At 44.5% G+C, this 12,343-nt stretch overlaps 1 pseudogene; it reads right to left on the bottom strand.

Moving 5' to 3' along the window:
* The window catches only part of LOC124117642, an 85,383-nt pseudogene that overhangs the window by 7,027 nt on the left and 66,013 nt on the right, over nt 1-12,343 (bottom strand).

Raw genomic sequence — 12,343 nt, 5'->3', positions numbered from 1 at the left:
AACATAGCCAGGAAGGTATTATTGGTCAGTGACCATTGTACATAGCCAGGAAGGTATTATTGGTCTGTGACGATTGTACATAGCCAGGAAGGTATTATTGGTTGGTGACCATTGTACATAGCCAGGAAGGTATTATTGGTCGGCGACGATTGTACATAGCCAGGAAGGTACTATTGGTCGGTGACGATTGTACATAGCCAGGAAGATATTATTGGTCGGTGACGATTGTCCAAATTATTTGTGAAGTGGAATGTCCCGGAGTCACGATGACGATCGCGATGATAAGTTCAATTTTAAAGTTGTAAGGGACACAGTGATTATCTAGATACATCTACTTGTGTCAACAGTTTAAATAAAATGAAAAAAATAGGATTATCAAAACATTTAACCATATATAAATATACATTGTATGCACTTTACCAGTTTATTTACACATCTGGCAAATGTACTGTACATTGAGTGAGTGAGTGAGTATGGTTTTACGTCACTTTTCGCAATATTCCAGCAATATCACGACGGGGGACACCAGAAATGGGCATCACACGTTGTACCCATGTCGGAAATCGAACCCATGTCTTCGGCGTGATGAGCGAACACTTTATCCACTAGGCTACCCGACCACCCGTACTGTACCTTGAACATTCATCATGTGTGTTTTGTCATATAAGAAACCAAGTCTTAGTTATGATGTATATTATTGAACATTATTGTATATTACTATATCATTATACATATATCTGTATTAAAATAGTTATGGAGCCTGCTGCAAGGTCAACATCAAGATACAGGATAAAGTTGATATTTCCAATACTGAAAATCATGGGTGGTGAGTTGTACACTTGTACACCCCTCCCAGACACATTGAACACGTAAATATGTAAACATGTTTGTTTGTTTGTTTGTTTGTTGTTTAACGCAGCACTCAGCAATATTCCACCTATATGACGGCAGTCTGTAAATAATCGAGTCTGGACCAGACAATCCAGTGATTGACATCATGAGCATCGATCCATGTTATTTGGCTACGATGACATGCATCAACCAAGTCAGCAAGTCTGACTACCAGATCCCATTAGTCACCTCTTACGACAAGCATAGTCACTTCATACAACAAGCATGGGTTGCTGATGACCTATTCTACCCCGGATCTTCATGGGGACAAGCATGGGTTGCTGAAGACTTATTCTACCCCGGTTTTCACGGGGGACAAGCATGGGTTGCTGAAGACCTATTCTACCCCGGATCTTCATGGGGGACAAGCATGGATTGCTGAAGACTTATTCTACCCCGGATCTTCACCGGGGACAAGCATGGGTTGCTGATGACCTATTCTATCCCGGATCTTCACGGGGGACAAGCATGGGTTGCTTTAGACGTATTCTACCCCGGATCTTCACGGGGGACAAGCATGGGTTGCTGATGACCTATTCTATCCCGGATCTTCACGGGGGACAAGCATGGGTTGCTGAAGACTTATTCTACCCCGGATCTTCACGGGGGACAAGCATGGGTTGCTTTAGACGTATTCTACCCCGGATCTTCACAGGGGACAAGCATGGGTTGCTGAAGACTTATTCTACCCCTGATCTTCACGGGGGACAAGCATGGGTTGCTGTAGACCTATTCTACCCCGGATCTTCACGGGGGACAAGCATGGGTTGCTGTAGACCTATTCTACCCCGGATCTTCACGGGGGACAAGCATGGGTTGCTGAAGACTTATTCTACCCCGGATCTTCATGGGGGACAAGCATGGGTTGCTGAAGACTTATTCTACCCCGGTTTTCACGGGGGACAAGCATGGGTTGCTGAAGACTTATTCTACCCCGGATCTTCACGGGGGACAAGCATGGGTTGCTGATGACCTATTCTACCCCGGATCTTCACGGGGGACAAGCATGGGTTGCTGAAGACTTATTCTACCCCGGATCTTCACGGGGGACAAGCATGGGTTGCTGTAGACGTATTCTACCCCGGATCTTCACAGGGGACAAGCATGGGTTGCTGAAGACTTATTCTACCCCGGATCTTCACGGGGGACAAGCATGGGTTGCTATAGACCTATTCTACCCCGGATCTTCACGGGGGACAAGCATGGGTTGCTGATGACCTATTCTACCCCGGATCTTCGCGGGGAACAAGCCTGGGTTGCTGAAGACTTGTTCTACCCCGAATCTTCACGGGGGACAAGCATGGGTTGCTGATGACCTATTCTACCCCGGATCTTCACAGGGGACAAGCATGGGTTGCTGATGACCTATTCTACCCCGGATATTCATGGGGGACAAGCATGGATTGCTGAAGACCTATTCTACCCCGGATCTTCATGGGGGACAAGCATGGGTTGCTGAAGACCTACTCTATCCCGGATCTTCATGGGGGACAAGCATGGGTTGCTGAAGACCTATTCTACCCCGGATCTTCACGGGGGACAAGCATGGGTTGCTGGAGACTTATTCTACCCCGGATCTTCACGGGGGACAAGCATGGGTTGCTGAAGACCTATTCTACCCTGGATCTTCACCGGGGACAAGCATGGGTTGCTGAAGACCTACTCTACCCCGGATCTTCACGGGGGACAAGCATGGGTTGCTGATGACCTACTCTACCCCGGATCTTCACGGGTGACAAGCATGGGTTGCTGATGACCTACTCTACCCCGGATCTTCACAGGGGAAAGGCATGGGTTGCTGAAGACCTACTCTACCCGGGATCTTCACGGGGGACAAGCATGGGTTGCTGAAGACCTATTCTATCCCGGATCTTCACAGGGGACAAGCATGGGTTGCTGAAGACCTATTCTACCCCGGATCTTCACGGGGGACAAGCATGGGTTGCTGATGACCTACTCTACCCCGGATCTTCACGGGGGACAAGCATGGGTTGCTGAAGACCTATTCTACCCCGGATCTTCATGGGGGACAAGCATGGGTTGCTGAAGACCTACTCTAGCCCGGATCTTCACGGGGGACAAGCATGGGTTGCTGAAGACCTATTCTACCCCGGATCTTCACGGGGGACAAGCATGGGTTGCTGAAGACCTATTCTACCCCGGATCTTCACGGGGGACAAGCATGGGTTGCTGAAGACCTATTCTACCCCGGATCTTCACGGGGGACAAGCATGGGTTGCTGATGACCTACTCTACCCCGGAATTTCACGGGGGACAAGCATGGGTTCCTGATGACCTACTCTACCCCGGATCTTCACGGGGGACAAGCATGGGTTGCTGATGACCTACTCTACCCCGGATCTTCACAGGGGAAAGGCATGGGTTGCTGAAGATCTACTCTACCCGGGATCTTCACGGGGGACAAGCATGGGTTGCTGAAGACCTATTCTACCCCGGATCTTCACGGGGGTCAAGCATGGGTTGCTGAAGACCTATTCTACCCCGGATCTTCACAGGGGACAAGCATGGATTGCTGAAGACTTATTCTACCCAGGATCTTCAAGGGGGACAAGCATGGGTTGCTGTAGACCTATTCTACCCCGGATCTTCACGGGGGACAAGCATGGGTTGCTGTAGACCTATTCTACCCCGGATCTTCACGGGGGACAAGCATGGGTTGCTGAAGACTTATTCTGCCCCGGATCTTCACGGGGGACAAGCATGGGTTGCTGAAGACTTATTCTACCCCGGATCTTCATGGGGGATAAGCATGGGTTGCTGAAGACTTATTCTACCCCGGTTTTCACGGGGGACAAGCATGGGTTGCTGAAGACTTATTCTACCCCGGATCTTCACGGGGGACAAGCATGGGTTGCTGGAGACTTATTCTACCCCGGATCTTCACGGGGGACAAGCATGGGTTGCTGAAGACCTATTCTACCCCGGATCTTCATGGGGGACAAGCATGGGTTGCTGAAGACCTACTCTAGCCCGGATCTTCACGGGGGACAAGCATGGGTTGCTGAAGACCTATTCTACCCCGGATCTTCACGGGGGACAAGCATGGGTTGCTGAAGACCTATTCTACCCCGGATCTTCACGGGGGACAAGCATGGGTTGCTGAAGACCTATTCTACCCCTGATCTTCACGGGGGACAAGCATGGGTTGCTGAAGACCTACTCTACCCCGGATCTTCACGGGGGACAAGCATGGGTTCCTGATGACCTACTCTACCCCTGATCTTCACGGGGGACAAGCATGGGTTGCTGATGACCTACTCTACCCCGGATCTTCACGGGGGACAAGCATGGGTTCCTGATGACCTATTCTACCCCGGATCTTCACGGGGGACAAGCATGGGTTGCTGTAGACCTATTCTACCCCGGATCTTCACGGGGGACAAGCATGGGTTGCTGAAGACTTATTCTACCCTGGATCTTCACGGGGGACAAGCATGGGTTGCTGAAGACTTATTCTACCCCGGATCTTCATGGGGGACAAGCATGGGTTGCTGAAGACTTATTCTACCCAGGATCTTCACAGGGGACAAGCATGGGTTGCTGAAGACCTATTCTAACCTGGATCTTCACGGGGGACAAGCATGGGTTGCTGAAGACCTATTTTTCCCCGGATCTTCACGGGGGACAAGCATGGGTTGCTGAAGACCTACTCTACCCCGGATCTTCACGGGGGACAAGCATGGGTTTCTGAAGACCTATTCTACCCCGGATCTTCACGGGGGACAAGCATGGGTTGCTGAAGACCTACTCTACCCCGGATCTTCACGGGGGAGAAGCATGGGTTACTGAAGACCTATTCTACCCCGGATCTTCACGGGGGACAAGCATGGATTGCTGAAGAACTACTCTACCCCGGATCTTCAAGGCGGACAAGCATGGGTTGCTGAAGACCTATTCTACCCCGGATCTTCACGGGGGACAAGCATGGGTTGCTGAAGACCTATTCTACCCCGGATCTTCATGGGGGACAAGCATGGGTTGCTGAAGACCTATTCTACCCCGGATCTTCAAGAGGGACAAGCATGGGTTGCTGAAGACCTATTCTACCCCGGATCTTCACGGGGGACAAGCATGGGTTGCTGATGACCTACTCTACCCCGGATCTTCACGGGGGACAAGCATGGGTTGCTGATGACCTATTCTACCCCGGATCTTCATGGGGGACAAGCATGGGTTGCTGAAGACCTATTCTACCCCGATCTTCATGGGGGACAAGCATGGGTTGCTGAAGACCTATTCTACCCCGGATCTTCATGGGGGACAAGCATGGGTTGCTGAAGACCTACTCTACCCAGGATCTTCATGGGGGACAAGCATGGGTTGCTGAAGACCTATTCTACCCAGGTACATCAATCTAACCAAGCCACAGTCCCACATGCAATGGTCTATCAACCTTGACCAAGATGACGGTCTATTGTTACATGTCCAGGTACACAAGAAGTGTCGAGTCTTCATAACTCCTGGTAATCAGCATTCAACTGCTGTCAAGTATTAATCTTGTCATTGAAATCTGTTGATAACTACATCACCGTTCACACTAACTGACACAATAACGTAGCCAATCTGTCCCATTCCACAGGGAAATCTAAGCAACGACCATAAGGCTTTGTTAAAGTAAGGGTCTTAAGATCATCTTAGCACTCAACGTTCGTAAGTCTATGTTAAAGTAAGGGTCTTAAGATCATCTTAGCACTCAACGGTCGTAATGTCTATGTTAAAGTAAGGGTCTTAAGATCATCTTAGAACTCAATGGTCGTAAGTCTATGTTAAAGTAAGGGTCTTAAGATCATCTTAGCACTCAACGGTCATAAGTCTATGTTAAAGTAAGGGTCTTAAGATCATCTTAGCACTCAACGGTCGTAAATCTATGTTAAATTAAGGGTCTTAAGATCATCTTACTACTCAACGGTCGTAATGTCTATGTTAAAGTAAGGGTCTTAAGATCATCTTAGCACTCAAAGGTCGTAAATCTATGTTAAAGTAAGGGTCTTAAGATCATCTTAGCACTCAACGGTCGTAATGTCTATGTTAAAGTAAGGGTCTTAAGATCATCTTAGCACTCAACGGTCGTAAGTCTATGTTAAAGTAAGGGTCTTAAGATCATCTTAGCACTCAACGGTCATAAGTCTATGTTAAAGTAAGGGTCTTAAGATCATCTTAGCACTCAACGGTCGTAAGTCTATGTTAAAGTAAGGGTCTTAAGATCATCTTAGCACTCAACTGTCGTAAGTCTATGTTAAAGTAAGGGTCTTAAGATCATCTTAGCACTCAACGGTCATAAGTCTATGTTAAAGTAAGGGTCTTAAGATCATCTTAGCACTCAACGGTCATAAGTCTATGTTAAAGTAAGGGTCTTAAGATCATCTTAGCACTCAACGGTCGTAAGTGTATGTCAAAGTTAGGGACTTCAGATCATCTTAGCACTCAACGGTCATAAGTGTATGTCAAAGTTAGGGACTTCAGATCATCTTAGCTCTAAGAACGCTTTGTCAAAAAGAGTCCCGGGATCCAACTTGGCATTTTTTCTTTAAAATGTTGGTACTAAAAGCTAAAGTTATCTTACCTGCCGAGTATAGATTTCTGTCTCTGTCTCTACTTCTTGAACTTGATCTTCTGTCCCTTGCATCTTCAACACTTCCAGTTGGAGGAGGCATCGTCCTGGAGGCATCTGGAGGTGGGGGTGGAGGAATGGCAGCACTCATGGTGGCGCTCACGGCAGAGGCCAAAGGTGCTGAAGAACCACCCCTGCTCAATCCACCAATTTTGGCCCCCAATAACAATGATCTAGTTTTGGTCAAAGCGTCATGTTCTATGGGAGGTGGAGGTGGTGGAATATGACTTCTGGAAGGGGGAGGCGGTGGAGGTGGGGGTACATGACTTCTAGCAGGGGGAGGGGGAGGGGGAGGGGCAGACACCCCAGAAGGGGGTGCTTGTGCTGCTCCAGGGGGTGGCGGGGCCCACCTGCTACGTCTTGAAGTGGGGGGTGGTGGGGGTGGGGGCACACCACTTCCAGCAGTTTTGGAAAGCTTTTTTGACAGTGCTTTTTTTGCATGGAATTTTTTTTCACTCAATTCAAGCTGGGGGACACTACCCATCCGAGGATCAGGGCGTGTGTCAAATCTCGTACAAAGAAACTGTGTTAAACGTCGGGGCTGGTCAATAACCTTCTTCAGCTGTGTGCCACCACCTATTTGATTAAGCAGGGAAGCCCGACTAAAACCTCTTGTAGCTTGCATTTCTGAGCATTGGAACAGCTCATCTACCGCAGGGGGTGGTGGTGGGGGTGGGGGCCCTCTTCTTAATGCCGCTTTTCTGGGCATGGCCTCCTGTCTGACAGACTGCAGTGGCGGTGCAGCTCTGAAGAATGAATGAGGAGTGGCTGATTGGGAACCCCCACCCCTACCCCTACCCCTACCCCTACCCCCACCCCTACTCCCTTCCCCACCCCCACCTCCACCGTCATCAAACAATCCAAACCCCATATCTTCATCGTCTGACTCCTCTGAAGTCAGAGCTCTGAAGAATGAATGAGGAGTGGCTGATTGGGAACCCCCACCCCCACCCTTACCCCCACCCTTACCCCCACCCTTACCCCTACTCCCTTCCCCACCCCCACCTCCACCGTCATCAAACAATCCAAACCCCATAACTTCATCGTCTGACTCCTCTGACTCATCCAACTCGTCATCAACGCAGCTGGCTGCCACGCTATCACCCACGGTGGCTTGTACTGATTCTATGGCTGACGCAATGTCCAAGTCCCCAGTCTTAACCAACATGTCAGGCATTCTACGTGGTTCCAATTCTTCCAAATTCTCCCCAAAGGCTTCTTCTGGCAACAATTTGCCTGATAGCATATTGGTGGCATCTAAAACAAAAAATAATAATAATAGTTCATTTGTCAGTGATTCCATGGCATTTGAATAGCCAACCAAGAACACCACCATACTGTTGTCTACAGTTTTGTGTGTATTTATAACTAAATGAGCATTCTGTGATGTTATAGCTGTTGATTTATTTATTCAAATGAATTGACTTCAGTTTGTGTTTTTACGGTTATGGAGGTACAAACGTAAAACCTGATGTTTGCACAGTCTGCACATCCGTTTTTATGTTTATTGCTCCACAAAAGTAAAAAGAGTTGAAGTCAATTCTGAAATATCTATCTACCTATAAAAACAATATCTAGTGAGTGCTGTCTCTATATAGCGGTAGAATGAGGCTAACCGTGAAGATCTAGGGTAGAATAGGTCTTCAGCAACCCCTACTACTTGCCGTAAAAGGCGTCTATGCTTGTCGTAAGAGGCGACTAACAGGATCGGTCAGGCTCACTGATTTGGTTGATGCATGTCATCGATCCCAGTTGCATGGATCAATGCTCATGATGTCAATCACTGGATTGTCTGGTCGAGACTCGATTATTTACAGACCGCAGTCATAAAGCTGGATTATTGCTGAGAGCGGTGTTAAACAACAAACAAACAAACAAGAATGAGGCTATGAATGACTATAACATGACTCAAGGCACAACCAGGGATTAACCTTTCAGCTTCCACACAGGTTCATTAATTAAAAACAAGATGCAGATTCTAAAAACATCAAAAACCACAATTATCACCAATTTAGAAACCTATGCTTTTCCATGAATAATTCTACTTCAATGTTAAACTGAGTTGAGTGTCAGTGTCAGAGTCCGAGACATGATGGAGCCCGAGACATGATGGAGCCCGAGACATGATGGAGCCCGAGACATGATGGAGCCGTGCCATGTGGGCAGTAGACTAGGAGTGAGTGAGTGAGTGAGGTGGGTTTAACGCTGCTTTTAACAGTATTCCAGCTTCATGTGGGAGGAAAGCCAGAAGTGATGCAGGTCTCAGACGTTTACCACTTCGGTGAAACCCACGAGTATGTGTATGGTGCTGACAAACCTAGAAACATAATCAGGGCGAACCGGGATTCGAACCCTCAATCATAGGTTTATGGTGTGCTCAAGGGATGCAACTCTGCACAGCGAATAGTGGTGCCTTAGACGACTGGGCCACCTGTGCCCCCAGGAAATAGAAGAATATGATAGAATGTTGTTCATCCAAACCAATCTAATGACAGTGTGACATTGAATGTGTTCTAAATACACCCTGAACAGTATTTCACTCATACGCCAGTCAAAGAAAAGTACCACTGTTAAAAGCCCATGACTACGTGTGTCTAGCCAAGGGTCGTAATCAGGGATGCAAACCCACGACCAGCAGATCCTGCTCCATTAGTCTTTTGTTTGTTTGTTGTTTAACGCCGCACTCAGCAATATTCCAGCTATATTACAACCCGTATTGCAATGCGATAGACATTCTTGTATGAATTTGCAACAAATAATTACCATTCTCAGTGTCTTCGGAAGTTGCATATACTCCAGCAAAACCTCTTCTTCTGCAACGAAGCAATATCTTAGTTACCATGACATCACAATCAAATGACATCACTAATGCCTCTGCTACTGAAGCTGTTAGCAGTACTTTTTACATTAAAGACATTGCTTATTACTGTCTACAAACCTAAAAAGTTGAAAGAATGATGTTGGGTGATAAAATCTCACCCTCGTGTCTTTTAATATCAAACATATCAAAACTCGTTGATAAAAGTGGAAAAACTCCTTGGCAAGCCTTGGATTTTTTCAAATTTGATCAACTCCCAATCTATCGGTGATTATGTTAAAACATACTCAATAATATAACAGAAAAGAATTTTGATGATTGGAATAAATAGCATCTTAAATGACTATTTTTTAAAAATATTATATTCTGATATGGTGTTATTTCAATTGCAGGTTTTACCCAAGATCTTCTAGATAATGATAACCATAACCAGGGCTATGCGGCAGCACTTTTGTGTATTGTCGGAGACTTTTTTTGCATAAAAAAAATTGACAAAAAACCATTGAGGTTTCGCCTAATTTGCTATTTCCATCGCAGAAACAATTATGGTGACATTTAATTGTCAAACTACAACAAATATAACTTTTAACGAGTCAAAGTATGGCAGTTATGTACAAGGTGTTAGTAGCGGTAATATGATCGCGGTTGCTGTAAATAACGGTGTGTTGGTAAAGCAGGCCTTATGGAACGGGGTTAACGGAAGTTGTAACTACCAGATGGACACCGAATTTAATGTAAATCTTATTGAATGACAGTTTGATAAAAATTAATAAAATGGATTACTGCGGTATGTAGATTATAAACCTGAGTCCAGATATAGAATTAAACAGTTTTTATTACTGATGGTGTAACGACAGGATCAACTTGTGTAATTTGATACATATTTGTTGATATTCTATTTCCGGTTGGAAGTCCGGCTTATCTATCGCACATAACATTTTGATACAGTTCTAAAGGAACCAGTTAATACTTCGGCTTATCTATGAGATCGGCCTATCTACGGTCATATACAGTATAAAAGTGGGGCAAGAGGGTGCCTCTCTCATCTCTGGGCATTTATGTTGTTTTTGCAACAATGCTGAAATTTGGAGCGGTGATCATGACACAATGTTTCCACATTCAGTATTAATGTTCTGCTGTAAGTATTCACATCTCACAACTCAGCTCAATCAGTATTTGGACAAAATGGAATTGAGCAGCCATACTAATTTTTCAATTATGCCTTGAACAATGAAGAAATTTCCATGAAGTTCAAGTAATCTCAACCTCTTAACCTGTTTTTCGAATCAAAGATGTCTGCCTGGCAGCCATGCTGAATACCTTGAACATGACCTTATTTCATCCTGTCATCCATTTCTGCATAGTTCTCAGCTAAAATATGTTAACAGAGTATTGACCTGATATATACTTACAGAGTTCTGGCCTGATGTATATTTACAGAGTATTGACCTCATATATAGTTACAGAGTATTGACCTGATATATACTTACAGAGTATTGACCTGATATATATTTACAGAGTATTGACCTGATATATACTTACAGAGTATTGACCTCATATATAGTTACAGAGTATTGACCTGATATATACTTACAGAGTATTGACCTGATATATACTTACAGAGTATTGACCTGATATATACTTACAGAGTATTGACCTGATATATATTTTCAGGGTATTGACATCATATATAGTTACAGAGTATTGACCTCATATATAGTTACAGAGTATTGACCTCATATATAGTTACAGAGTATTGACCTCATATATACTTACAGAGTATTGACCTGATATATATTTACAGAGTATTGACCTGATATATACTTACAGAGTATTGACCTCATATATAGTTACAGAGTATTGACCTGATATATACTTACAGAGTATTGACCTGATATATACTTACAGAGTATTGACCTGATATATATTTTCAGGGTATTGACATCATATATAGTTACAGAGTATTGACCTCATATATATTTACAGAGTATTGACCTCATATATACTTACAGAGTATTGACCTGATATATACTTACAGAGTATTGACCTGATATATATTTACAGAGTATTGACCTGATATATACTTACAGAGTATTGACCTAATATATACTTACAGAGTATTGACCTCATATATACTTACAGAGTATTGACCTCATATATACTTACAGAGTATTGACCTGATATATATTTGCAGGGTATTGACCTGATATATAGTTACAGAGTATTGACCTGGTATATATTTACAGAGTATTGACCTGATATATACTTACAGAGTATTGACCTGATATATATTTACAGAGTATTGACCTGATATATACTTACAGAGTATTGACCTGATATTTACTTACAGGGTATTGACCTCATATATAGTTACAGAGTATTGACCTGATATATATTTACAGAGTATTGACCTGATATATACTTACAGAGTATTGACCTCATATATACTTATAGAGTATTGACCTGATATTTATTTTCAGGGTATTGACCTTATATATATTTACAGAGTATTGACCTGATATATACTTAACGAGTATTGACCTCATATATACTTATGGAGTATTGACCTTATATATATTTATAGAGTATTGACCTGATATATATTTTCAGGGTATTGACCTGATATATATACTTACAGAGTATTGACCTGATATTTATTTTCAGGGTATTTACCTCATATATTTATAGAGTATTGACCTGATTATATATACCATAGGTTCCTGGTACATCTAAGGAAGGCTACTCTGCACGGTGAATTGTTGTGCCTTAGACAACTGGGCCAACTGGGCCCCCTACAATAGTTAGAAGTGTGAAACAACCTGAAAGGGCGTGACATGCTTGGTGGTTCCTCATCAAAAGAATCGTCGTCACACAACTCCAAGTCGAAGTCCAAATCCTCATCGCTGCTTCCCAGTCCAAAGTAGCCCCCTGACTCCTCCACAATGTCCATCTGCACGTCTGTTCACACAAGATATCTCAGTCAACATCTACACATGGATATC

The sequence above is a fragment of the Haliotis rufescens genome, unplaced genomic scaffold (genome assembly GCF_023055435.1).
Source record: "Haliotis rufescens isolate VD_foot unplaced genomic scaffold, xgHalRufe1.0.p SCAF_48, whole genome shotgun sequence".
Classification (NCBI taxonomy): domain Eukaryota; kingdom Metazoa; phylum Mollusca; class Gastropoda; order Lepetellida; family Haliotidae; genus Haliotis; species Haliotis rufescens.
This window is presented reverse-complemented; position numbering and strand designations above follow the sequence as displayed.